This window comes from Felis catus, chromosome B2 (genome assembly GCF_018350175.1).
Source record: "Felis catus isolate Fca126 chromosome B2, F.catus_Fca126_mat1.0, whole genome shotgun sequence".
Taxonomy (NCBI): domain Eukaryota; kingdom Metazoa; phylum Chordata; class Mammalia; order Carnivora; family Felidae; genus Felis; species Felis catus.
Window position 1 is genome coordinate 94,882,470 of NC_058372.1, and position 24,523 is coordinate 94,906,992.

The following is a 24,523-nucleotide window of genomic DNA, read 5'->3' on the forward strand; positions in this document are numbered from 1 at the left end:
TTCATAAAAGGATGGTTTCCAGAGAGAGACATGAAAAGTGTGTTTCCTAAAAGATACCAAAAGTTTATTTATTTATTTATTTATTTATTTTTGTTTTGAGCCTGCCTATGAACAGTAAGCCTTAAGGAAACCAAAGAAAACAAACCCAGGCAGAAGAAGGGAATTGGCTTCCTTGTCTGGCTCACGTCTCCACAAGGAATGGTCATGTGTATGTGGCTTCCTTTGGTGCCACTTATCAGTCCTCAAATAAAATTCTGCGAACGACTTTTCTTGTCTCCGAGGAAATGCCTGTATCAGAAATCTCTGTTTATAATACCAAGTACCTCAGAAAATGCCATCTGGTGCTCTTGAACTTAACATTCTTGTACAAGTTTATCCTGATGAAATCCTTGGCATTTTCCTGAGGCTTTTTTTGCCTTCCTGCCAAATGTTAATTGGTACCTGTTCCTGTAAGTCTTGAGTTCTCCTTTCCCAGCTGTAGAGATCAGTCTTAAGGGCACTTTTTTACTTCAAAATTTTTTCTCTGAAACTGTCCTGGTTTCTAGCCCTGACTGGAGCCCTCTCCCCAGGCTCTGCATTGTCCTGTCTCCTAGCAGTCCTTACACTGGATTCTTCCACTCTTCCTCTGGGGACCTCCACTTTACAGAACTGACCTGCTGTAGTGGTATTTAAAGGTTTGCAAACTACATTAGGAGGTGCTGTATTATATCTACCTAGTGTTTGTCAGTCACCATAAGTGCCTAAACCTTCCACAGAATCTCAGATGGCCATCCAGCTCCTCCCAAATAAAAGGCTCATACATACTCTTCCTTCAGTATTATTTCCATTATTCCTAGCTTTGTATATAAGAGCTTAGACCCTGGAAGAAACATGATAGAGGAGAAAAAGCATTGACTTCTGATGCCAGAGAGATCTAGTTTTAAATCCCGGTTTCCTCCTTTTTTTTTTTTTTTTTAAATTTTTCCCACTGAACTTGGGCAAGGGACTTAATTTCTTATTCCTTTATCTTACTATTTTTTAATGTTTTTTTTTTTTAATTTTTGAGAGAGCAGAAGAGCATGTGTGAGTGGGGGAAGGCAGAGAGAGAGAAAGAGAGAGAATCCCAAGCAGGCTCCATACTCAGCGCAGAGCCCAACCCAGGGCTCTATCTCACGAACTGACCTGAGCTGAACTCAATCAAGAGTCAGATGCTTAACCGACTGAGTCACCCAGGCACTCTATTTCTTTATCTTTAAAGTAGGAGTAATGGTGGCAGGTGTAAAGATTAAATAAGTTAATGCGTTTAGGTGGCTGACACCTAGTAGGCGCTTAAAACATTTGTTGCATAAAAGAATGGATGAAATTAATGAAAGAGAAGGGCAAAAGAAGAAAAAAAGGAGACCTTACAGTTTTTGCATATCCACCAAGTACAGGCTTTATGATAAGAATCTCTCAGTTTAGTAAAGAAAACAGATATCTACGCACAAAAGTACCAAGCAGTGCAGTAAGTATGGATGATGGAGGAATGCAGAGGAAAGGTGCCTAACCCAGCCTTACTTATGAAGGAGGAGAGTCGGGGAAGAATCCCGGTCTTACCTCTTCTAACAGATCTGTATCTTTTGGGTGGAAGCTTTGCCCGCCCCTTGTACGGTGATCGCGTACCAAAGCATTAACATTTTATGTAACAGAAGACAATGACTCCATGTCATATATCACACTACAGAAGTTCAACCAACTTGGGTGGTGACTTGGTGAGGTGATGAAGCTGAGGCATATTAAGGGTGTCTCAGGAAATATTCACACTTTCTTTTCCAGAGGTACAGAATATGCTTTTTGGAGACTTGATATGAAATGCCCATATAAGCCTGGAACACAGGAAAACGGAGTCGGTTCTACTGGGACAAGGGAATTGGAAATGGTCTTGGTTCTATTTCCTATACTGTGTATCGTTTAGTAAGGCAAAGCCCCCAAACCTCCACATTCCTTAGTTTTGTAGGCACCAAATGTCACCAGAAATATCTGTGCACTATTGAGACAGGGTTCATGATGAGCACCTTGAAGAATCTTGGACATGTGTCCAAAGTTAGCCATTTCTACAGGTAGATTAATTCCTAATCATGGTGGAGTTATTGGTTACCTCAATACAATCAGAAAGCTTACTTTTCTTTCTTATGAAGTTTAAAATGACACATTTTCTCCATTTTATTTCATTTACTTATTTAAGTTTTTTATGTTTTATTTATTTTTGAGAGAGAGACAGAGTGTGAACGGGGGAGGAACAGAGAGAGAGGAAGACACAGAATTCGAAGCAGGCTCCAGACTCTGAGCTATCAGCACAGAGCCCGACAGGGGGCTTGAACTCACGAACTGTGAGATCATGACCTGAGCCGAAGTCAGGTGCTCAACCGACTGAGCCTACCCAGGCGCCCCTCATTTTCTCCATTTTAATAAAGAGTTTCTCGTAAATGAAAGTTTCAAAATACTAAGACTGACCCCACAAAATCAAATGATTTAACAACCTGGTAGTGCTTTCTGATAAACATTTCCCCCTACAGTTAGAGAATAACCCTGTGTTGTAGATCAGTACTGTTCTCCTGTTTTACAGATGAGAAAACAGAGGCAGGAGTACAACATATGATCTGCCTAAGCTCTCTCAGCACCTTAAGGAAGACCTTAGAATCTAGTCCACAATGCACATGTTTTTAAGTCTATTGTTTAGTCACGAGATATAAAGCATCTCAAGAACTACCAAAGTCATTAAAAATGTTCTCTTTGTGGAGAACATGCTTCCCTTCCCAGGATGTAAAATGTGATAAACGGCAGGGAGGAGAACAAACCACCTCAGACCAGAAAACCACACTGGAGAGTAGTAGAATCTCACCCTCAGCTCTGAATATTATTATTTGAGAGTTGGAAAATTATGCGACATGACTGCAATGGGTTTGGCCACTCTTCAGTAATGTCTGTGCTATTCAAACACTCTTATGCAAACTCAATTTCTAAAAGTTATGAAGGGAATTTTTGTTCAACAAAATGTTCTTGTAAAAGTCGTCTGCTATTAAACTCAAGACACAACTCCAAGGAATCTTTTACTAGAAAGCAATGCATTATTCCAACATGAATCACAGGCTAATTGACTATTTTCCCAGGATATTATAACTGACTGCTGTACTCCACTGGGAACTGGGATACTCTATGACATCTGTGACTGAGATGCCCACTGAACAAGGGTCTAACCAAACCCGATTTAATGTGAGTTTGTTGTAAGTAAAAGGGAACCTAATGGGATGTGTTTAGGGAAACGTTGAATTAAAAAGACTACAAATTAGATAGAATGTGTACAGGGGACATTAATCACCACACGTTTAACTAATATTTCAAGTGGATCTATCAAGTGCTTCTGGAACATTCTGCCTTTTTCCATTTGGATGTCAGGTGCAATAAAATTCCAGCTTGGAAAGGGGAAGTCACTCTAGAATCAAGCCTTGAGGGAATGAATCTCTTTGTGTATGCAGGTGGATCATGACCACCACATAAGACTCATTAAGTGCCCAGATGCCCATGGCACTATAATTGGCAGCGCCTGGAATAGGAATGTACTTTTAATGCCAGTCTCACCCCAACCACAATTTTTATTAATGGCATTTGGGAGAGAAGGAAATCAGGAGAAGGTACTATATTTTTAATGAAACCATCTAGTATTCAAACAGTGCTTTGTTCTTTGAACATTTTATACATCCCTTCCTCACAAGAGCCAAGTGCATTAGCTCAAAAGGCATTATCATCTCCACTTTTAAAATTAGAAAATTGAGACCCAGGTAAATGTAAGACAAATAGTAAGTTAGCAGCAGAACTTAGACTAAAATCCAGATTTCTTTTTTTTATGTTTATGGTTTTTGTTTAAGTTTTTAATCCTGCTGTACAATGTTCTCTATGAATTTTTTTTAAAGTTTATTTATTTACTGAAGTAATCTCTATACCCAACATGGAGCTTGAACCCAGGACTTCAAGATGAAGAGTCTCGTGCTCCTCCAACTAAGCTAGCTAGGTGCCCCTCTATGAACTTCTAAACAGACTTTAATACTTCCTGATCTCAAACAGTAAATATTTGGCAGATATTCTACACAAAAAACTTCTATCTTGGTTCTAGGAATGGAATACTTGTGGCAAACTTTTCCTTATGTAAAAACATTAGAAGGATATTTATTTCATTGATTTATAGAATAAAAAAATTTTCAGTAGAAACATGAAGCCCTTTTATTGATTTGTCTAGGTTTTAAAAGTTATAAAATAGATAGGGAGGGTACAGTAAGTAATATAACAAATATGAGTGTATCCAACACATTGTATTGGCCAATGTCGACATGTCTGGGTTTGCTTCATGTATAAATATGAAGCTGATATATCTCCCCGCTTATTTGTTTTCTGTACACTTTAATAACACAAAATCCAGATTTTTGACCCAGAAGCTGGAGAGTGTGAGGTCACAGAGACCACGTGAAGACAGAAAGCTCCTCTCCACTCCTTGGGAGAAAAGCTTAAATTGTCAACAGGCCCCTCCCCCAAGTAAAACAAGCATAAGGCTGCTGGTGTTTTCCAGAGGGAACTGGGGAGTTATTATTACTTGCTGCATTTTTCTAGAACCTTTCTTCTAAAGTTTTAGGCAGCATCTTGGTCCATACTCAGCTTTACAAGGGCTTCTGAGTAATCATTCCTTGAAAGTTATTGATTGATTGACCGGATTGTTTAGTACCTCCCAGTGAAAGGACAAGGGTTTGGACACAAAGAGTGACTGTTACTGTTACCTGTGCAAAGTAGAAAAGTAATTAGTTGTTTTCCCCTGTCTATTCAAGTTCCTCAGATCAGTTCTTCTGAAGGGTAATAGGGGTAGCATGTTGAGAAATTTAGGGGAAAACTGAGGTAACGCAAGACCGTAGGGGCTTTTTGTTGTTGTTGAAAGGTAAATACCATTTTATATTCAAGTTCTGTAATGTATGTGGCATATGGACTGATGGGTGACTCATTTGTTGTTGGAAACTGAATGAACTTGCCTGATGATATATTTTTCTTTTCTGTGTGTGTATGTGTGCGTGTGTGTATACAAGTGTGTATATGAGAGTGTGTGTGTGTGTGTGTGTGTGAGTATGTGAGTGTGTGTGAATGTGTTTCCTTTCTGGGCAATGCTTCCCTTGGATTCATCTCATATTTGAATTAAGGCATTTTTTTTAAACTGACAAATTCATTTTCAAATTGTTTCCACCCATTCACTGGTTTCTTATCATTTTACTTATTTTTAAAATAATTTAAAACATTTATTTATTTATTTTGGGACAGAAAGAGAGCACAACTGGGGGAAGGGCTGACAGAGAGGGAGAGAGAATCTGAAGCAGGTTCCCCAATGTCAGTGCAGAGCCAGACGTGGGGCTTGAACTCACAAACTGTGAGATCATGATCTGAGCTGAAATCAAGAGTAGGACGCTTAACTGACTGAGCAACCCAGGCATCCCTGATTTTTTGTCATCTTAGATACGTGGCTGAAGCAACAGAACTACAAATGGAATATGCAAAAGTTTGTTAGGGACTTTGGAATATAGGTGACAAATCAGAGCCATGCCAAAAGGGATATTACTAAAAATCTATACTTCAAGACAGATTGATATTTAAAAGAATTGTCTAAAAATTAAGAAAGATTGACAAAAGTCCTCTGCTTCATTAACCTAAAGTATTATCAACACAATATAACACACTATAACGTAATATCCAATTTATGATGATAATTCTTTACTTCCTTATACAACTCTTATTTCTTTTTCTTCTATTTTGGGCTCCCCTTTTTTTCTTGCTTGTGTAATTCACTTCAGTACTCTGCGATGAAATCAAAGATAAATGATCCTCAGTTTCAGTGTGTGTATTCAGTTGGGGCCAGCGCCTTCTTGACTGATAGGTAGAAAAGATGAACCCAGTAACTGACATCCTTATTAAAGCATCGGGGTGTTTTTTGGTTGCTGTCGTTTTTACTCATCAGTTTTTTCTTAGGGCTCTTGGATTTCCGTGCCTTTCAGAGCTTTCTGGAATTCCATTCTGTGTTCCACTCCGCCACATGCATCCTTACCCCTGTGTGTGCATCTCTCCACCCTTCTGAGGTGTTATCTACCAACTCATCATCAGGTTGCAAGGCACCAACATGTGAAGAGCTTTAAGTGTATCTTAGATTATTGTTTTCAAGCCTCATAGTACAGAGCAATGGAAAGTCTATTCCATAAATAAATATTTGGAAAGACTCACGAGAAGTCTGGCTCTTCTAAAAGCAAACGATGATTAACATGCCCAGATAGTTTTTTGCATCTTGATTTGGAAAAAAGAATCTATGACATTCTCCAAAACACTAAGTAGTATTAAATGAATAAAGTTGCCTTTGTTGGCATATTTAAAACTTCATAGCTTAGAGACCACAACATATTCCCAAAGTCTGATTTTTTCAAATGAATGAAAAGGTCTATCTGATGTGTGTGTTCTAAAAACTTCATTAATAACATAAATGATGTCCCTGGTACTCTTATACTTTGACTATTGATTTTGGTCCCTTTAGAGATACTTGCTTTTATTCATAGTCTTGCTATTTGCCCTGTTATAAGCACTCACATGATTTTGTCAGCAATTTCGTGGATAACTGACTTCTTGTTTTTCAGGATACCAATTACCCTTCCCAACTTGCATCTTGTGTGGGCTTGGCAGGCATCAGCTCCTAGCACCTAGAAGGCCCTTCCTTCTCCAGACTAACTTCACAGAAACAATGTTTCTGTTGCAACTGGCTGAGGTTGGAATGAGCTCCTCGTCTGTCTGCATTACAAAATAAGTGAAGACTAACGAGCCCAGGCAGGTTCTCTGTATCCTTGGATTGATCTCTTTGCATTCTCTTTGCCTCTTTTCAAGAGCTCTTGCTGTAAAATAGCCAGACTGCATCTAAATTTAACAATGCGATATGGTACAAACAGGCTTTCATGCGTGCTGTGTCATCACGGGGATTTCAGGATTGTCTAATTGGTCTGCCTTGGTGAATCTGACGCAATCTCCCATTGGTCTGTACTCAGGAATCTGGGTGGGAAGTGAAAGTACAGACAAACCAGCCTGGGCCACCTCTACCATGTAAGAACTTGCCGCTGTGTGTGGGTCTGACAACCCAGATTCAGGCCAATTCAAAATGAAAAGCTTCAAATGAGTGCTCTGAAAATAAAACGAAAACTGAATCTGCTCACTATATCTCAGTGAGGCCTCTGAGACAGCAAAGGTTTTGGGGTCCAAGGTCAAGCTGAAGGGTTAAAGACAGAAAGGGCCTTTTGCCCCTCAGACTGATGAAGTAGCCTCTCCCAGGGGTATGACTGTGGAAAGGTGGCACAGAGGAAGGTCAAGTGATCTGCACCGGATCTAAATTTCCACTGCCGGACTGCACCTCATCCAAGCCTTTCTCTATGACACCCCCACAGAAGGACTGGCTCCAAACTGAGCTGAACAATTATATGAAATCCTTTCTGCTTTAGGACTTACAAGGGGAAAAGAGAATGTTTACGCTTAAGAAAAAAAAAAAAAGCATTCTTTGCTCCAATATTCTCTAAGTTATTTTTATTATTGAAATGAAAAGGAATTAGCTGAAGTGGTTTGGCATAAAACATATCACAACATTTTTTACTTAAAAGATCATTTTTTTCTGACCATCAATTCATGCTCACTGAAAAAGTAGTCAAATGTCACAGAAATATGCAACACAGAAAATGAGAGGCCTTCCCCTTGAGTAGATCCCCTAGAGGTAACTTCCCACACCAATTTGTTTTATATCCTCAGTTGTTTCCCCACCAATTATCTATCTATCTATCATCTATCTATCTATCTATCTACCATCTATCACCTATCTCTCATGTTTACAAGAATGGAATCTTCCTTGATACACTTATAAGTTGCTTTTTCATTCTATTCAACAACACACCTTTCCGTGTTTGTTTATAAAGATATGCCTTGACGCCATGTTTGGTGTTTGAGACAAATTTCTTTAAAATTATTTTACACAGAATAAAAGCCAAGAATATAAGAGATATATTGAAAATAAAAATGCTTCCCTTCTTGGGGCTCCTGGGTGGCTCATTTGGTTAAGCGTCAGACTTTGGCTCAGGTGACCATCTCACGGTTCATGAGTTTGAACCCCAAGTTGGGCTTGCTGTTTGTCAGCATGAAGCCTGCTTCAGATCCTCTGCCCCCTCTTTCTCTGCTTCTCCCCACCCTCCTCAGAAACAAGTAAACATTTAAAAAAATGTTTCCCTTCTCTTCTCCGTTCTACAGCATTACTCTGGCCTTTGTCATGCTTTTTAAGCACATACAAGTGTATGCATATGTACTTGTTTACTCCTGTGTTATTTTTTTCACACCAATGGAATCGCCCTATAAGCTTCCATGTCTCCGTTTTTAAATTTAGTAGTCGAATTTTCTCTCAGTTGTACCAAATGGTGTTTAACTTAAGTTACAAGAGCTCGCTTCCAGTGGGAAGAGACCACGTCTGTCTGGTCCACTGATATCTGGACTTTACCTGGCATGTTGTCAACACATGTTCTATACATGGAAGCCCTGAGGGTCTTCTGCTCCAGTCAGAAAATCTCAGAGAAAAAAAACTACCCCTCAGCTCCAAGTGCTCAACAGATCCCAAAGGATCTCCATGTGGCCTTCCTCTGGTAGGCACCAGGCAGCTCCGAGCTCTGTTTCTGGGTGTAGGAGCCATTTGGTGCTCCAGAGTCAACAGGGGAGTGTGCATACCCGGCTGCAGAGGGAATAAGGAGGTCAAAGAGGTCAGCAGACCTTGAAGGAGCTGTAGTTTCCCTCAGCAATGTGTAAAATATACCCAATCTTTGTAGGAACAGAAAATCCAACTTTGATAGCAGAAAGTGGATTCTGAGTAATCAGTAAGATTATGAATAAAGAACCTTAGTAAAATTCTCAGTGGATATTGCTTTAGTAAATTTCAAAATTGTGTGTGTGTGGCGGTGGGGGGTACTGAAATAGCCAAGTAACAGTACTAAATAATGTGTGTATTTGAACTCTTATGCACATTACAATTGCTCCAGAATATTCACTGTGTGATATGCCCCCTCACCAAATTTGATTTTGGTTTTTAATTCTTCAGTGCTAGGAAAACAAAGTGATCCTTGTCACTGAATTTGAGCATCATATCAGGCTATTAAAAAAAAAACCCAGTAATCCTATTTGAGAAGAATTTTAATCATAGTTTTGTGGTTAATAGAAATTAAAACCAATATATGGTAGCCCTAAATAAGAGCAAAACTTATCTATTGGAGAGACTTCAAAGGTCAACACATCCCAGAAAGGCTCTAACTTATAACAGGAGCCATTTATTATGCACTGACTTTGGGACATTAAAATGTCACTGCTAGAATTTATGGCTTTTGCAAAATGTGTACAATTTCTGTGGGGAATTTTCCTCATCCCAAAGGACAGGGATAATAGAAAGGAAGCCTTTTATTAGGGCTTACTTTTAAAACGTTCTAAAAGTGGTAAGGAGTCAGGATGACTGTTGTCCAGCTGGCTACAGGCAGTTGGTACATAAATCAGAAGGAATTGGCCTTAGTGAACCTCTGTATGGAAAAGCTCACATAAACTGGCAACCGATCATTCCCTCTCCTTTATTTCTGTATAAACTGTTTACAGAAAACTATGTGGCAGAGTGTTTGAGAATAGTGATGTTCTAATCCCCAGTAATTCTTAGGAAATGTAATTGTAGGGACGGATTTCATAAAGTGCCTTCAATCTTATATAAATCTGTGTAAATCACAGAGCCCTGTAAATGCCGTGTGGACATCAGAACTCTAGTGGGGACCAGAGCCTTCCTCCCCTCTGGAGCTTCCCAGGGGCAACTGCTGGTTCCTTGGTGGAATATTTGCCTTCTGAGCTGGCCACATCTTATCACTGCTTTCGGGGGTTTCCGGGGAACTTGGGGCAATCTCACCCCACTTGCTGTGCTAAAAATTTGCCCCCCCTGAGTTTTAAAGGCATCTGCCTTTCATAAGGAAAAACCAACCTTCTGCTTCTGACTCATTGGCACAGAGACTTGCAGATGCCTAAGTTAAAGTGATGGCTTGTTGTGCCTGGCTGTGAACAGACTCTCTCTCTGTTGAAAACTGAAAACCTATGTGGTAGATGGCATGAGTCCTGTTTCATGGTGCTAGCCTCCCCTCCCCAAGAGCACTTTTAGCATCGAGAAAGCACAACAAAGTGAGGCTGGAAATGTGTTGCTCCCGGCTTCCAAAGCTGATGAGAATCAGTGAAAGAGCCTCTAGGAATGCAAGGAGTCCAAGTCTCTCTTTCAACTTCCCTAATGTGAAATAATAAGTGGCAATGACAATCTTAAAGATACAACTCTGGGAACACGGAACAGGGAAAGTTCTTCCCCAGTTATTCATGCCAGAGAATCGAACGGACCAATGTAGGCGTGGGCACTCCAAACTTGGTTGTTACCTAACTGGATCCACGCCGTTCTCCAAAATCTGATTCCAGTCCTGCCCCCACTTCTCCGCTTGTACATCACTGTCCCACCCTGGACCTCGAGAAGCTCTCACCTGGATTATGCCTGCAGCCCCCAACTTGTTCCTCTGATTTTAATCTGGCCTCCGCTAATTTATTTTTCCTCTAGACCACTGTCAAAATGTGATCCATCTATCACCTAAATCTATTAGGTCATTCCCCTATTTATAATCTTTTGAAATTTTCCCATCGCCGACAGAATAAAGTCCATCTAAGTTGCCTGCCTGCTGCTCCGGGCCCCGCCTCACGTGGCCATGCCTCACACTGGACACTCTGCCAACACATGCCTTCCTCACGCTCCTCATTCCCTCTCGTCTCTGTGCCTTGTCGTGTTGCCCTCTCTACCACGGTGTTCTCCTCGTTCTCTTGACTGGGGTGACTATTGTTCATTCATTAAGATTCAACTCATATACTGTCTCCTCCAAAGATCCTTCTCTGACCCAGATAAGGGTGGATAAGGGACCCACTGCTCTGTGGGCTGTCTCCTTCTACAGGCCCAGCCCTCATGGCACTGACCTTATTACAACCTACTAGGCTCGTTGTGTGTCTTCTGGCCTCTGAGCTGCTTGAACACATGAACTGTGACTTAGTCGCTATTGTGTTCTCCCCCGAAGTATAGCACCATATTTATCATATATTTGATACCCTATAAATGCCTGATGAATGAATGAATGAATGAATAAGGTGGAAAAGGAAAAATGAATAATAAGAAGGGCTTATATTTTTATACAAGGTTTGCAAGGGTTATATAAAGTTTACGGTAGGTTTTTTATAAGATTGTTTAAGTTTTTTTTTTTTTAATGTTTATTTATGTTTGAGAGACAGAGAGAGACAGAGTTTGAGGGGGGGAGGGGCAGAGAGAGAGGGAGACACAGAATCCGAAGCAGGCTCCAGCCTCCACGCTGTCAGCACAGAGCCTGACATGGGACTCGAACTCATGAACTGTGAGATCATGACCCGAGCCAAAGTCAGACGCTTAACTGACTGAGCCATCCAGGCGCCCCAAGACTGTTTAAGTTTTGTTGGTAGCATATATATATTTATGAATAAGTAGAATAATTTAAAAAATAGGGGCGCCTGGGTGGCTCAGTCGGTTGAGCGTCCGACTTCGGCTCAGGTCACGATCTCGCAGCTCGTGAGTTCGAGCCCCGCGTCAGGCTCTGGGCTGATGGCTCAGAGCCTGGAGCCTGCTTCCGATTCTGTGTCTCCCTCTCTCTCTGCCCCTCCCCCATTCATGCTCTGTCTCTCTCTGTCTCAAAAATAAATAAAACATTAAAAAAAATTAAAAAAAAATAATTTTTAGGGCTGTAAGAGACTTTAGAGAGCATCTAGCCCAACATTTTTCTTTTACAAACGGGGAAACAGAAACTCAGAGAAGTTACAACCAGACCAAGGCTCCACGGTAAGATAATAATAACCTGTGAACGGGTCTACACAGAGTATTTATGGGGTCTACTGTACGAATTGAGGTCTGTATTATATATGCTTTAATATTTATGTTCCAGGAAAGAATCAATATCATGATTCCCAAGCGGTATATTTAGCCCTATCGATGTACAAATTTAAGAGTAATACAAAAGTGTCTAGGATTGCAAAATCCTCAGCTACCATCTGCAACTATGGTGAATATTACACTAACTCCTATTCCAGAATCACCAATTGGAACCCATAAAGGAGCAAGAAAATGGGAGCTCAGTGCTACCAGGAAGTTGTATTTGATGTTGCAATCTGAAAGGAAGGACTTGACTAAATTAATTTGTCTTTGTCTTTTCTTATACCCAAGGGCTTTTGCCACCTATACCTTCCATATTCCAAAGCAGTGCCCATCTCTGATGTCAGCAGTGGCACAGCCCATCAGCCTGGATGGCATTTGGTCAGTCCTTTTGTCCTGAGGGACACAGAGCAAGAGAAGTGCAAGAGTGTTTCCCTGGGGCCTGGGACCCAGTCTCCCTGGGAGCAGTGTTAATCATCAGAGCAGGTATTTAGGGGTGTTGGCTGTGTTGTACCAGCACCAAGCACTTATATGTTGCTTAATAAACATGGGTATTTGTAGTATATGGATGTGGTATCCTCTAAAGCTAAGGGACCAGGGCAAGAGTCCCTCTTGCCTTGCTTTAAGAGCGGTATGAACTTTGAAAGAAAATCATACACAGTAACTATCAAGCTCCCTATCAAAATGTCCTGTGACGGTAATAAGGCATAAGGCAACGGCCCACTGGGTCCTTAATACAGGGTTTCTTACATTCTTATGGCATTGCATTTAGGATCTAAAGTATAAAGGTCTAAGCAGAAAGGCCAAGAAACTGGGAATTTGCAGTCTTGGATTGTTTTCTTAAATCTACTAATTACCTACTGGGTAACTCTGAGAAAACACAACCTGTTAAAGGTTAGCCATTTCAGTCTCTCTACCCATAAAATAAGCCATAAATTATCTATACCCCTGCAGAAATACTGGGAGAATAAGTGCTCAAACGAAAGGTATTGTATAAGGATAACATGGTTTATCAAAGTTTGAAAGCTATTCTGGCCTCCACTTAAATAGTTAGCAGGATATCAGGCTCTCATGGACAGAGTTTCCAACATAACTAGTCTTAGATGCAACAGTGTGTTTTCTTTGAGCCACTGAAAAGAAAAACGTTTTCTAAATCCAATCTATTTTCTTGGGCAAATGAATTAAGTTTGTGTGTAACATGGAACTGTCATTTGAAAAGAATCCATCATGAAAACAAGACTGTTGCCTGGGAGTCTCTCCTAGTCTGTTCATGGCCCATCTGTCATTACCTGTCCTTTTCTGAGCTGCTAGACATTCCTGTCCCTCTTTGGCTTGTTACAAACTGGACAAATAGAGTCATCTGCCTTCCAGTGCCACACTGAAGCCGATTTGAGTCCTTGGGCCTCCTAGAACAATCTGTGATTTGGATTAAGGATATATATCAAGTAACTCAAAGACCCTGAGACAAATGTGGTTAAAAGCTGATAATTTCTTGATTTAAATGAGGGACTAATTTCACAAGCTTGATTAAGGAGGCATTCAGAAACCCAAACCATCTAATCCTGTCTTGGAGGGCTATGGGATCCCTGCCGCATGGCTGGAGTCAGATTCCTTCACCAAGAAATTTTATGCTTCAGAAGCAGAGAGAATCCCCCCTCCCACCGACAAACAGCACTGAGCTGGTCTCCAGGGACCCAAGGACTCTGGAATCACCAGACAGAGCATAGTCAGGGTATGGGCTTTGGTGATCTGTAACTTCTTGGGGTTCTAATTTGAAAAACTAGCCCTAAGAAATGGGAGATTTCTGGGAGGTGGATGGTTCATTTGTGTTTCCCTTTACCCATAGTAAGGAGGCTCTTCACCTTGAGAGAACCATCATTCCAGTGGTATGTGTTTTCCATTTTTAAAAGTTTATTTATTTATTTTGAGAGATAGACAGAGACAGTCCAAGTAGGGGAGAGGCAGAGAGAGAGAGGGAGAGAGAGAATCCCAAGCAGCTCCACGTTGTTGGTGTGGAGCTCAATGCAGGGCTCAAAACAGTATTTGTTGAACAAATAAACAAATAAAATATTACTTCATTATTCTTCCCTTGGTAATTATTCAATTAAAAAAGTGATACCCTACTTACAAGACCCTCAGAAGTATTTTCCCATCCTAAATTTCCCAGAAATCCAAATGGACAAAGTATTTCCATTTTAATTTTTAAATATCAGAAGAATGCAGTGACCACAGTTTATATTTTCCCTCCTATTTTCCTCAGGGCCTGAGTTGCTCATTTAAATGCAATTTGCTGCGTGTTTGGGTCAGTGACTTAAGTCAGGAGGCTCTTACGGTAACTCAGCGCTGTGGAAATCCCAGACTTTTGGCTGGGGTCTGGAGAAGCCTAGGATGGGTGGCTCTGAGGACCACTGTAGTTCAGCACCAGGCAGAGTTGCTGGTCCACTTAGGGCAGCAGGTCTCCAGCTTCACCAGTTTGGTTTTGCATGGAATCAGTCAGCAATGCCTGAGAAGGCCAGGAGCCCAGTCAGGATGACTAGGAAGGTTATAAACCAGAAAACTTCCGCCATGGTATTTGAAAACCACACAGTATTTTACAACATTCCTGTCTATTAACTGCTGGGAAGGGCACTACCTTATTGCCTTTTGCATAATGGAACCAATCTTTCCCCTCAGAGGCCCTCGTGTTGCTTTGATCAAGTTCAAAAGATGAGGGAAATGATGACTAAGAACCTTGGGAAACAGACTGAAGACTCTCACAGACATACTCTCAAGGGTTTTTTTTGGAAATTGTTGTTTGTTTGTTTGTTTGTTTTACTGATGCATCATTTTAGTAAATAATTCCTATAGTTAGTGCACTTATCAAATTCCTTACCCAAATATTTGTTATTTATAAAATAATCAAGGAAACAGACTTGTGTTTATTATTCTGAAATCAGCAGCAGTTTGATGAATTGAAAACAGTCTTACTTTTTTTCCTTTTTCCTCTCCCTTTACCAGCCTCTTGTAAAAGTGCCAACATTATACAACCACCCCTCTAAACAGTAAAAATGAAAAATAAAAGTGACCTTGGTGAACTGTACATTCCCTCTGCCCAGGTTAGACTTTGGGCCAAGAGCCCACTCCCCTTAGCATCAGAGGTAGATATTTGGAATCAACTGAGTTGGAAAGGGATACTGTAAATGTCTGTTTCCGGTTCACAGGGCCCTCAGCGTCACTGCATAGTTTGGACGTCTGACTAGTTTCCTGACTTTGAGAGTCTCCTACTTTAAACATGAGGGATTGACCCTGGAAAGGAAAGGAAAGACACGCACAAGTCTGCCACTGACTCCACCAACCATTACTCTCAGGTCGGGTTTCTCCCGGTGGGATTTAAATAGAACTATTGTGACACGGACAGTGCTTTCTGTTGCTGTCCTGAGGCAGGGTGGTGGTGAGGTCGTGGGTCTGCTCACATGGTGTGAGTGGGGAAGGCCAGGTCTGGGCCAGTTCTCCACAACATAGCTTCCAGGAAAGCCCCACCTCCACTCATCGTGACCAAAGAACACAGCAAAAACAGACACTTCAAACTCAGAAAACCTTGGTAAGACTGATTCTCCTCTATATTGTCCTTAAGTGGTTCTATTTATATTTTACAAATGAAAAAGAAACACTTTGTAAAAAGGGGCACAGATCTAAACATTCCTTTCCAAAGAGCCAAACTTGCTAAATCATCACGAGAAAGGAACTGAAGCATTCCAATAATCCTTTAAAAAAATTTTTTTTAAACAGTTATTCATTTTTGAGAGACAGAGAGAGACAGTGTGAGTGGGGGAGGGGCAGAGAGAGAGGGAGGGAGACACAGAATCTGAAACAGGCTCCAGGCTCTGCAGTGTCGGCACAGAGCCCGTTGTGGGGCTCGAATTCACAGAGCCCAAGATCATGACCTGAGCCAAAGTCGGATGCCTAACCTAATGAGCCACCCAGGCGCCCCTGAAGCGTTTTATTTTAAAATAACTGCAGTTATCCTTTACCAGACTAAAACTCTAGGGCCACAGTAACTTCAGCTCTTCACAGAGTTGCCACAAAGCTTAACATACATGTTTAAACACTTGAGCTGTCTTTAAAGTCACCCTATTCTTGAATGTCCTCAACTTTGTCCTTATTTTCATGACTATGTTTCTACGTTAACAAATTCAATGGCGACTTTCACCTACCTCTAGAGGTCTTGGGTTAGACTGCTTCTATTCCTTTATAATTAATATGCTGAGCTGGCTGAAAAACAGATTGTTGTCAGCCAAGGTGTGACTGGTGGTTGCTAATTCCTGAGGCCAATGGACTCCTGTTGGCACGATGATGGAGAGAGGCCAAAGAATCCAATTTCCCAGAGGAAACACAGGAATGGGGAGAGGTACCTGGGGGAAGGGAGTGGCAGGGCTGGGTTGGGGGAGGGTGGCACACTAGCAATGAAGGCCTACCGGCATTTGCTGGGGGAAAGGGTGCATCATATATTCATAAGTTAACGTTTCATATGCATGAATAAAAGTTTCATTTACCATTATGAAAGTAAGAATTTATGTACATAAATAAAAACTTCAGCAAATAATTTTATTATACCTAGGGGATTCTACTGGCAGGAGTCACCTCACCACCACCCCCAACACGCCCCCAAATGAGAGAAGGCAGGCAAGAGCCCTGGAAGCAATGCCGCTGTCAGCTGTCAGTCGCAGGCATCCCGCCAATGCAAGTCCAGAGAAGAGTGGGAGGGGGAAAAAGCTTTTGTTTTCCCTTTCTTCCAGCCTTATGAAACAACAAACGAAGCTTGTCCCTTAGGATTCCACTTAAGTCTCGCCCAAACTACTTTCTCTCAGGAACTTTTGCCTCGAACCACTTTTAGGCACTGAACTAGTTCCTTCTTGCTGGAAGAACGTTATTGTATTGTCTGAAATAGCGCATGCTTCCTTCCAGAAGGCCGGCGGAAAACCCCAATGATGCCTTTTCCCACTAAACTATTAGGATTTCTCCTTCCAGTAAGTGCAAAAAGAAGAACACGCAACCGTTACTAACTGGCAGCCTAGGAATGTTTTTTGAATTGTAAAGTTACATTTTTTTTAACTTAAAATTTCTATTATAAGCTTAGTCAGTGCAGAGACCATGCCATACATCCTTGTATCCCCACAATATCCACTATGATTTATGCACGTAATTGGAGATGACTAATGATTTTTTATGAGAAGGAAATTGACCCCCAAATTTAAAGCCTTTTTCATGCAGAACTTTGACCAAGCAAAGGCCCGTAATATCTGTAAAGGTGATAGAAAGGCAATGAGGATAATCCTTATCCCAGTCTAGTATGAAACTCTAGATTGATGAGTGGTTTTTCCTTTCACTGTTTTAATGAAGCAAAGGAGGAATGTGAATAATTGAAAAACAAGTTCCAATTCAAACAAAATTCATCTGAATTTGGTTTTGATTTGTGATAAATCCTGCACCTCTATAGTGACCATGATCCTCTTCTATTTGACTTGAACTTCAATCTCTGTCTCATTGATCAGGTCCTGGCTAGAAGGAGAACCCAGAAGATTCCAGACATCTAAGGAAGATACTCTGTGGGAAAAAGAGGAGAGGTGGGAGAAAGTGCTGGACTAGAGGACCCAGCAGTGGTCGTTGTTGACGCTCATTTCTGCCGCTAAATCACTTTGTGTCCCTGAGAAATGTTTTTTCCCTTTTAATGCCTGAGGTTTCTTCTTGACAACTGAGATGAATGGACCAGATAATGTGAAAATTTCCTGCTGGGATGGTGATAGAAATTCACATGTAAATAAAAGTTCATAGGATTTTGCATTTTTGTGCTGAATGTGGAAGAAGCTTATGAATTTAATAATAAAAACTAAAAATGGATAAACTGAGTCAAACAAAGAATTATCAAAACTCAAAGAAATTTAGGGACAAAAATGGAAACAAAGTAAAACATTTACATACTTTTAATTCCAGTGTTTACCACTGTTTCCTTCTACAGCTTATTTAAAGGCACATTTCAAAGTTGTAATAATTTTGAGTAAATCCCCTCGTTGACTTGAATGTATGTAAATCTGATCTTGGTCATTTGAACTTGACACAATTCAGCAATTTTTGAAATTTGTGTTCTAGCTATTCAAGTAATGAATAGTGTCATTTGCTTATTTGATGCGATTAAAAAAATGGGTCCTTTGAGAAACTGCTTCTGGGTATCAATACTAAAATGAAAACACTGGCTAAAATCATAAAAGCAAGAAAATTAATTTCAGGGCATTTTAAGCTCCCCCAGCTTCCTGGGCTCACAGGGCTTCAGAAGTTGAGAATTGCTCTCTGATGTCACTGTTCTCTGAAAGCTGATCCATTCAAATCCATATGGTGGACATCTTTGAATCACATACTGCTTACATTTTTCAGTGCCTCTGAAAAAGAATTTCCCCCTTTTAATCCTCAAAACCAAACTCAAATGAATTGTTTTACCCACCTGCAGCTTCCTCTGAGGAATATAAGTCTTTGATTCAATCCATCATTTCCTCTATTCTCCAACCCCCAAATTATCCAATTTTAGTTTTGAATTCAAATCATTATTACTGTCACAGATTCTGAGCTGCGAAAACGGAGGGTGGTTTTTTGTGATGCATCACGGAGACGTTACACAAATATAAGCCGGGAAATTTCTCATTTCTTTAATTCTCTACTACAAGCTACAACTTTATTAATTCAACAGAGTTTCAACATGGTTCTGTAGACTGAAAATCCAGAAACAAATTCAAAGACACCTGGGCAGCTCAGTCGGTGGAACATCTGACTTCAGCTCAGGTCATAATCTCATGGTTCGTTGAGATCGAGCCCCGCAAAAGGCTCACCGTTATCAGCGCAGAGCCCACTTAGGATTCTCTGTCTCCCTCTCCCTCTGCCTCTCCCCCATTTGTGCTCTCTCTCTCTCTCAGAAATAAATAAACATTTAAAATTAATTAAGGGGCGCCTGGGTGGCTTGGTCGGTTAAGCGTCCGACTTCGGCTCAGGTCATGATCTCACGGTCCGTGAGTTTGAGCCCCGCGTCAGGCTCTGGGCTGACAGCTCAGAGCCTGGAGCCTGTTTCAGATTCTGTGTCCCCCTGTCTCTCTGACCCTCCCCCGTTCATGCTCTGTCTCTCTCTGTCTCAAAAATAAAATAAAAACGTTAAAAAAAAATTAAAAAAAAATTAATTAATTAAAGCCTCTATGAGAGAGAAAACTGTCTGCTGAACAACAAAGTCCATACAGAGGAATGGAGCATGGACCCCGTTGGTTTGTGCATATAGAGGACACTGGTAGCAGGAGCCTAGAAGAAGACTCTGTGTAACACAGAATTACTGCTGGCACAAGAAGCACTCAGTGCCCAAGGGCAGGCAATCAACAAATGGTTGATGGACAGTCCTCTCCTGGCCTCTGACTCTTCCTTTGCACCCAGTTTACACTCCAATATTCTATCATTGCCTTGCTTCAACTAGACTTCAAGCTCAGCTTCTGTCCCACCCCAACACTCATTCATGTTTTTAAATATCTTTCTTACTGGGGTGCCTCGGTGGCACCAGACTCTTGGTTTCAGCTCAGGTCATGATCTCATGGTCATGAGACTGAGCCACATATGGGGCTCTGCACTGATGGTGCAGAGCCTGCTTGGGATTCATTCTCTCTCCCTCTCTCTCTCTCCCTCTCTCTGCCCCTCCCCGACTCGTGGTCGCTCTCTGTCTCTAAATAAATAAACTTATTTTAAAAAAAAGAGATAAATATCTTTCCTACTTGCATACATCCCTATTTTGTGTCATTGTATTATAAGGACATATACCATTGTAGAATTTTTAGAATGAAAATAAGACGTGGTTCTAACAGTACAGAATGTCACCATATACTCGCAAGTTCTTTGTTTTTTAAATTTTTTCTTGAAGTTTATATATTCATTTTATTTTGAGAAAGATAAAGAGAGCACGTGAGTGAGGGAAGGGTTGGGGAGTGGAGAGAGAATCCCAAGCAGGCCCTGCATGGTCAGTGTGGAGCTTGATGTGGGGCTCAAACTCACAAACTATGAGATCATGACCTGAGTCGAAACCAAGAGTCAGACACTTAACCGACTGAGCCACCCAAACATCCTGTATACTCAGGAATTCTTAATTTATATCCTGTTCCTTCTGTGGGAAGAGCCCACCATTTGCACTCAGGTCAATTGCTATATATCCTGGTAAGACCTGGTTACTCCTCAGATGCCTTGTGAAGCCTCTCTGACTGTCCCCCTCTTCTGTGCTTCCCAAGCATCCTGAACAGCCTCTACCATAGTTTATAGTAGACTGTTATGGACTAAATTGTGCTCCCCCCAAATTCATATGTTGAAGTCCCCATCTCCATTACCTCAGAAGGTAACTGTATTTGAAAATGAGGTCTTTAAAGAGGTGGTTAAGTTAAAATGAAGACATTAAAGTGAGACCCTAATCCAACATGACTGGTGTCTGCATAAGAAGAGGAGAAAAGCCAAAGATACATGTACAGAGAGGAGGGGCCATGTGAGGACACAGCAAGAAGGTGCCATCTGCAAAGCAAGGAGCGAGGCCCCAGGAAAAACCAAAGTTGCTAGTGATGCGATCTTGGACGTCTAGCCTCTGGAACTGTGAAAAATGAATTTTTGTTGTTTAAGCCAGCCAATCTGTGGTATTTTAGCAGCCCTAGCAAGATAATACACTGTTCTGCAAACTGTTACCTTATCCATCTCTGCTTCTATATTGTGAAGACTCTCAAAAGGAATTGTATTTAATCTCACTAGTCATAGAACCTGGCAGAGTACCTGACATATATACAAAAAAAAAAAAAAAATTTGCTGAATGAAGAAAGGAAGGCTTTTCCTGACTCAATTTGATCATCAACCTCTAGTCACTTGGCATCTTATTTTGCTCCCTATTTTTATTCATCCTCTTCCATCCTAATTCTAATGGTTTGAATACATGTGTCTGTTTTGCACCTAAGTCTTTAACTCTGTCGATTTATTCCTAGTTTTTAGAGGTACCACACAGGACACTAGCAATGTCTGGAACCACCTCTCCTGCACTGGACATACACATAGCAGTTGGGCGCTATGGTTTCTTGTGAGGGCAATACACCCAGCCAAAAGATGCCAATTTACACAGTACAAACAGTGAAACGATGGCATACATGCCCATTTTCTAGAGTCAGGCTGGTCTCTCCATCTCAAAGAGGCTGAAACTGTTCCTAAGTGGAGCCTTTTCTGACTGCCAGTTCTGATGTGATCAAAGTAAGACAGCAGGGGCACCTGGGTGGCTCAGTTGGTTAAGCATCTGACTCTTGGTTTTGGCCCAGGTCATGATCTCATGGTCGGTGAGATCAAGCCCCATGTCAGGCTCTATGCTGACAGTGTGGAGCCTGCTTGGGATTCTCTCTCTCTCCCTCTCTCTCCCTCTGCTCTCTCAACATAAATACACAAACATTAAAAAAAATAATAATAAGAGAGGAGGTCACTGGCACAGTGACCCAGTAAATGTTTAAAAGGGTGGGAAGTCAGCTTAGCAGAATTAGGAGCTGCCTCACATCCTGAAGTAATTACTTGAATAAATCACTCTTACGTCCATATATATATATATATATATATATATATATATATATATATATATTTGTTTCTCAAATTAGGGGATAACTACATAAAACAACTCAGAAAGATCCCGCTTGTGTGAATAAAACCTGATTGTACTTTGAAAACACTACATTTCAGCGTTTCTCTGCTCCAGTCTCCTGGGTCCCAGTAAACTTTGAGGAAAGAATGGCAGGGCTGGAGTATTTTACACACCCATAAAGGCTTGTATTTGTTTTCATATATACTTGCTGCTTGGCTGCTTGCCTCTGCTTTCTTGCTTAAGAAACATAATGTCGAAATGGAATGATATTTTATGTGAGGGTGCGTGATGAGTACTCTTATAAAAGAGTAGCCTGTCCTGATGCAAGTAGACTCAGACTGACCTACTTCTCCGGACATTGGTTAGCAAAATTTGTAGTGGACGCCGTTTGAACCTAATGCGTGGAAGAATGTTTTCTCCTGTAAGATGGTTTGTAATGGCAAATCATTCTATCCCCAGGTTCTGTTTTGTATTGTGCATGTGTGTTTTTTAATTCCCAGTTTAAATGGTAAGTCTAGCAATTCTGTACTTTTCCATAAAAGAATGTTTAATGGTACAGAGTATCTTAATGTTACAGCTATACTGAAATACTGTGGACCAGTTTATTTTACTTTCCAAAGAAGTGTTGCAAGGCAAATTACACATTTAAAAGAAGAAATGGTCTGAGATTTAGCCCTAGATGCCTTGAGGTGAGAAATTAAGAGCCAGGAGCTCATTTGTGATGAGATAATGATGAAGATTCTACAGTAAATTCCCAGGACCGCCTCTTCTAGACACTCAGTTAAGTAAACTCCATATTAAATGTCCATTGTGTGCAGGATACGATGTAAATACCTTGAGAACCATTAAGGATTAACATCTTTAAAAAATTTTTTTTAAATGTTTATTTATTTTTGAGAGAGAGACAGAGCACAAGCAGGGGAGGGGCAGAGAGAGAGGGAGACCCAGAATCCGAAGCAAGCTCCAGGCTCTGAGCTGTTAGCACAGAGCCCGATGCGGGGCTCGAACTCACAAACCGTGAGGTCATGACCTGAGCCAAAGTTGGATGCTCAACCGACTGAGTCACCCAGGTGCCCCAAGGATTAACATCTTTTAAATGTTTCTGGTGCTCAAGGAGTTTACAGCAAAGTTGGGGACAAAAATTTGAATCCTGGTCAAGGCAAATAGAAATAAAATATTTCAATGTTAGATCTAAATAAAAAGAGATGGCATTTCCCATAAGGCTATCCATGGTTAATTGCTAAATGAGTTCAACAAGCAAGCAACGCTCTGAAGCCCCAGAGAGAACAGGCTTGGGAAGGTATCATCAGGACAAGTAGATGTAAATAGGCCCAGGGGAGGCCAACAAACCTACCTAGTTGTCTCCAGATTATGAGACCAGACAGACCTGAGTTTAGCTCCACTGAGGATGACCCGGATCACGTTCTTTTCTGTGCTGAATCTGTCTTCTCAGAAGAAAATAAAGATGATAAACCTACCCTTTGAGCTGTTGTGAAGAGTAGATGAGCTCTGTGTAAGTAAATTCTTGGTGTAGACTCTCACACATATTAGGATTTATGAGAGCCAACATCATGTTACGTATCAACTTGTCTTTTAGTTTATTGTCTGTTTCCCCCACTCAAAAGTAAGCTCTTTGAAGGTGGGGACTCAGGATTGTTCTGTCCTTGGACCCACAGTGTCTATATCACTATCCAACAAATAATAAGTGCCTAGTACATATTTGTTGAATGACTTAATCAATGAATAATTAATTTAACATAAAAAAGTAGATGAGCTAATATTATTGTTCAACCCTGTCTTTTTCATATTTCTTCTTATCCCTCTTCATTGTCTTTAACCTTAGGAGCAACAAGAGATGTTACAAGCCTCAGGCTAAATTACAAATGAGCAGGATCATTTGGAGTTTTTAAGTTGTCCCTATAAGTTCAGGCTACTGGAACTTGCATTATTTTGCTTTGAAAAGAGTAGACAATGCAGTGGGAAAATAAAGCTTTTCTTCGTGTATCTCCTTCCTCCTCAGCTTTTCCTCACTGAATCCTCATCAGATTTGTGCCCCTTGTGCCCTTCTCATGCATCAATATCTGAAAATAAGGAATAGAGACAAATCATGGGGAGGAAACAAATAATTTTGCACATAGACCTTCCATCTCCCATGGAGACAGGGTTGGAACGTAACTTGCCCTTCCTCCAACTCAACTCAATGCCCATTTTTAAGCCCAGGAAAGCTTTGTTAGCCAAAGCCTGCGAAATGAAGCATGTCTGTTAGAAAACTGTTGTGTTTGCCATAACACCAGGTCAAGCAAAAATAGACATCTAGTGTGAGATCACTTGGCTTTGTGCAAAAGTCCCTGTCACTGCCACCACAGACAGACTTATTTTGACCTAATTTTCAGTTCTGTTATGATTTTATAGACTAAAATGAAATTTGGTGTGTTTTAAGAACACTGACCAGGGTTTCTATCACTAGCGGGAGGGAAGGAATCAACAACCAACATTTTATCATCTTGTGTTGGTGTGTGACCAACTGGCGCGTCTCATTAAAATCTTATTTGCAGGAAATGGACTCATTTACAGCTCCCCACTCAGTAGTATGTTTGTTAATAGTGCAGAAGGGAGGTAAAATGAGTCACAAAAGGTCAACTCTGGATCGAGTAAGTTTCCTCCCAGACTGCAGATTGCTGACGCCTCACTATGTTTTCCGTATGTGACACAAAGCTGCGATCCATGCCCAGGGTAGCCTCTTAGATAAAATGCTATCCCCAGACCTGCAAAACCCATTATTGCCCAAGAAAAGCCAAAATTACTGAATGTTTTCCTTTTTT

General features: G+C 40.9%; 2 long non-coding RNA genes across 2 annotated transcripts in view; one reads left to right on the forward strand and one right to left on the reverse strand.

Annotated features, from left to right (window-relative positions):
• LOC123385494 overlaps window positions 1-24,523 on the reverse strand; it is a 440,186-nt gene that overhangs the window by 145,507 nt on the left and 270,156 nt on the right. The gene's annotated exons all lie outside the window — the stretch shown is intronic.
• On the forward strand, window positions 15,343-17,868 carry LOC111560389. Its single transcript, XR_002742118.2, has 2 exons — window positions 15,343-15,632; window positions 17,584-17,868. It is a non-coding gene; the product is annotated as an uncharacterized LOC111560389 (long non-coding RNA).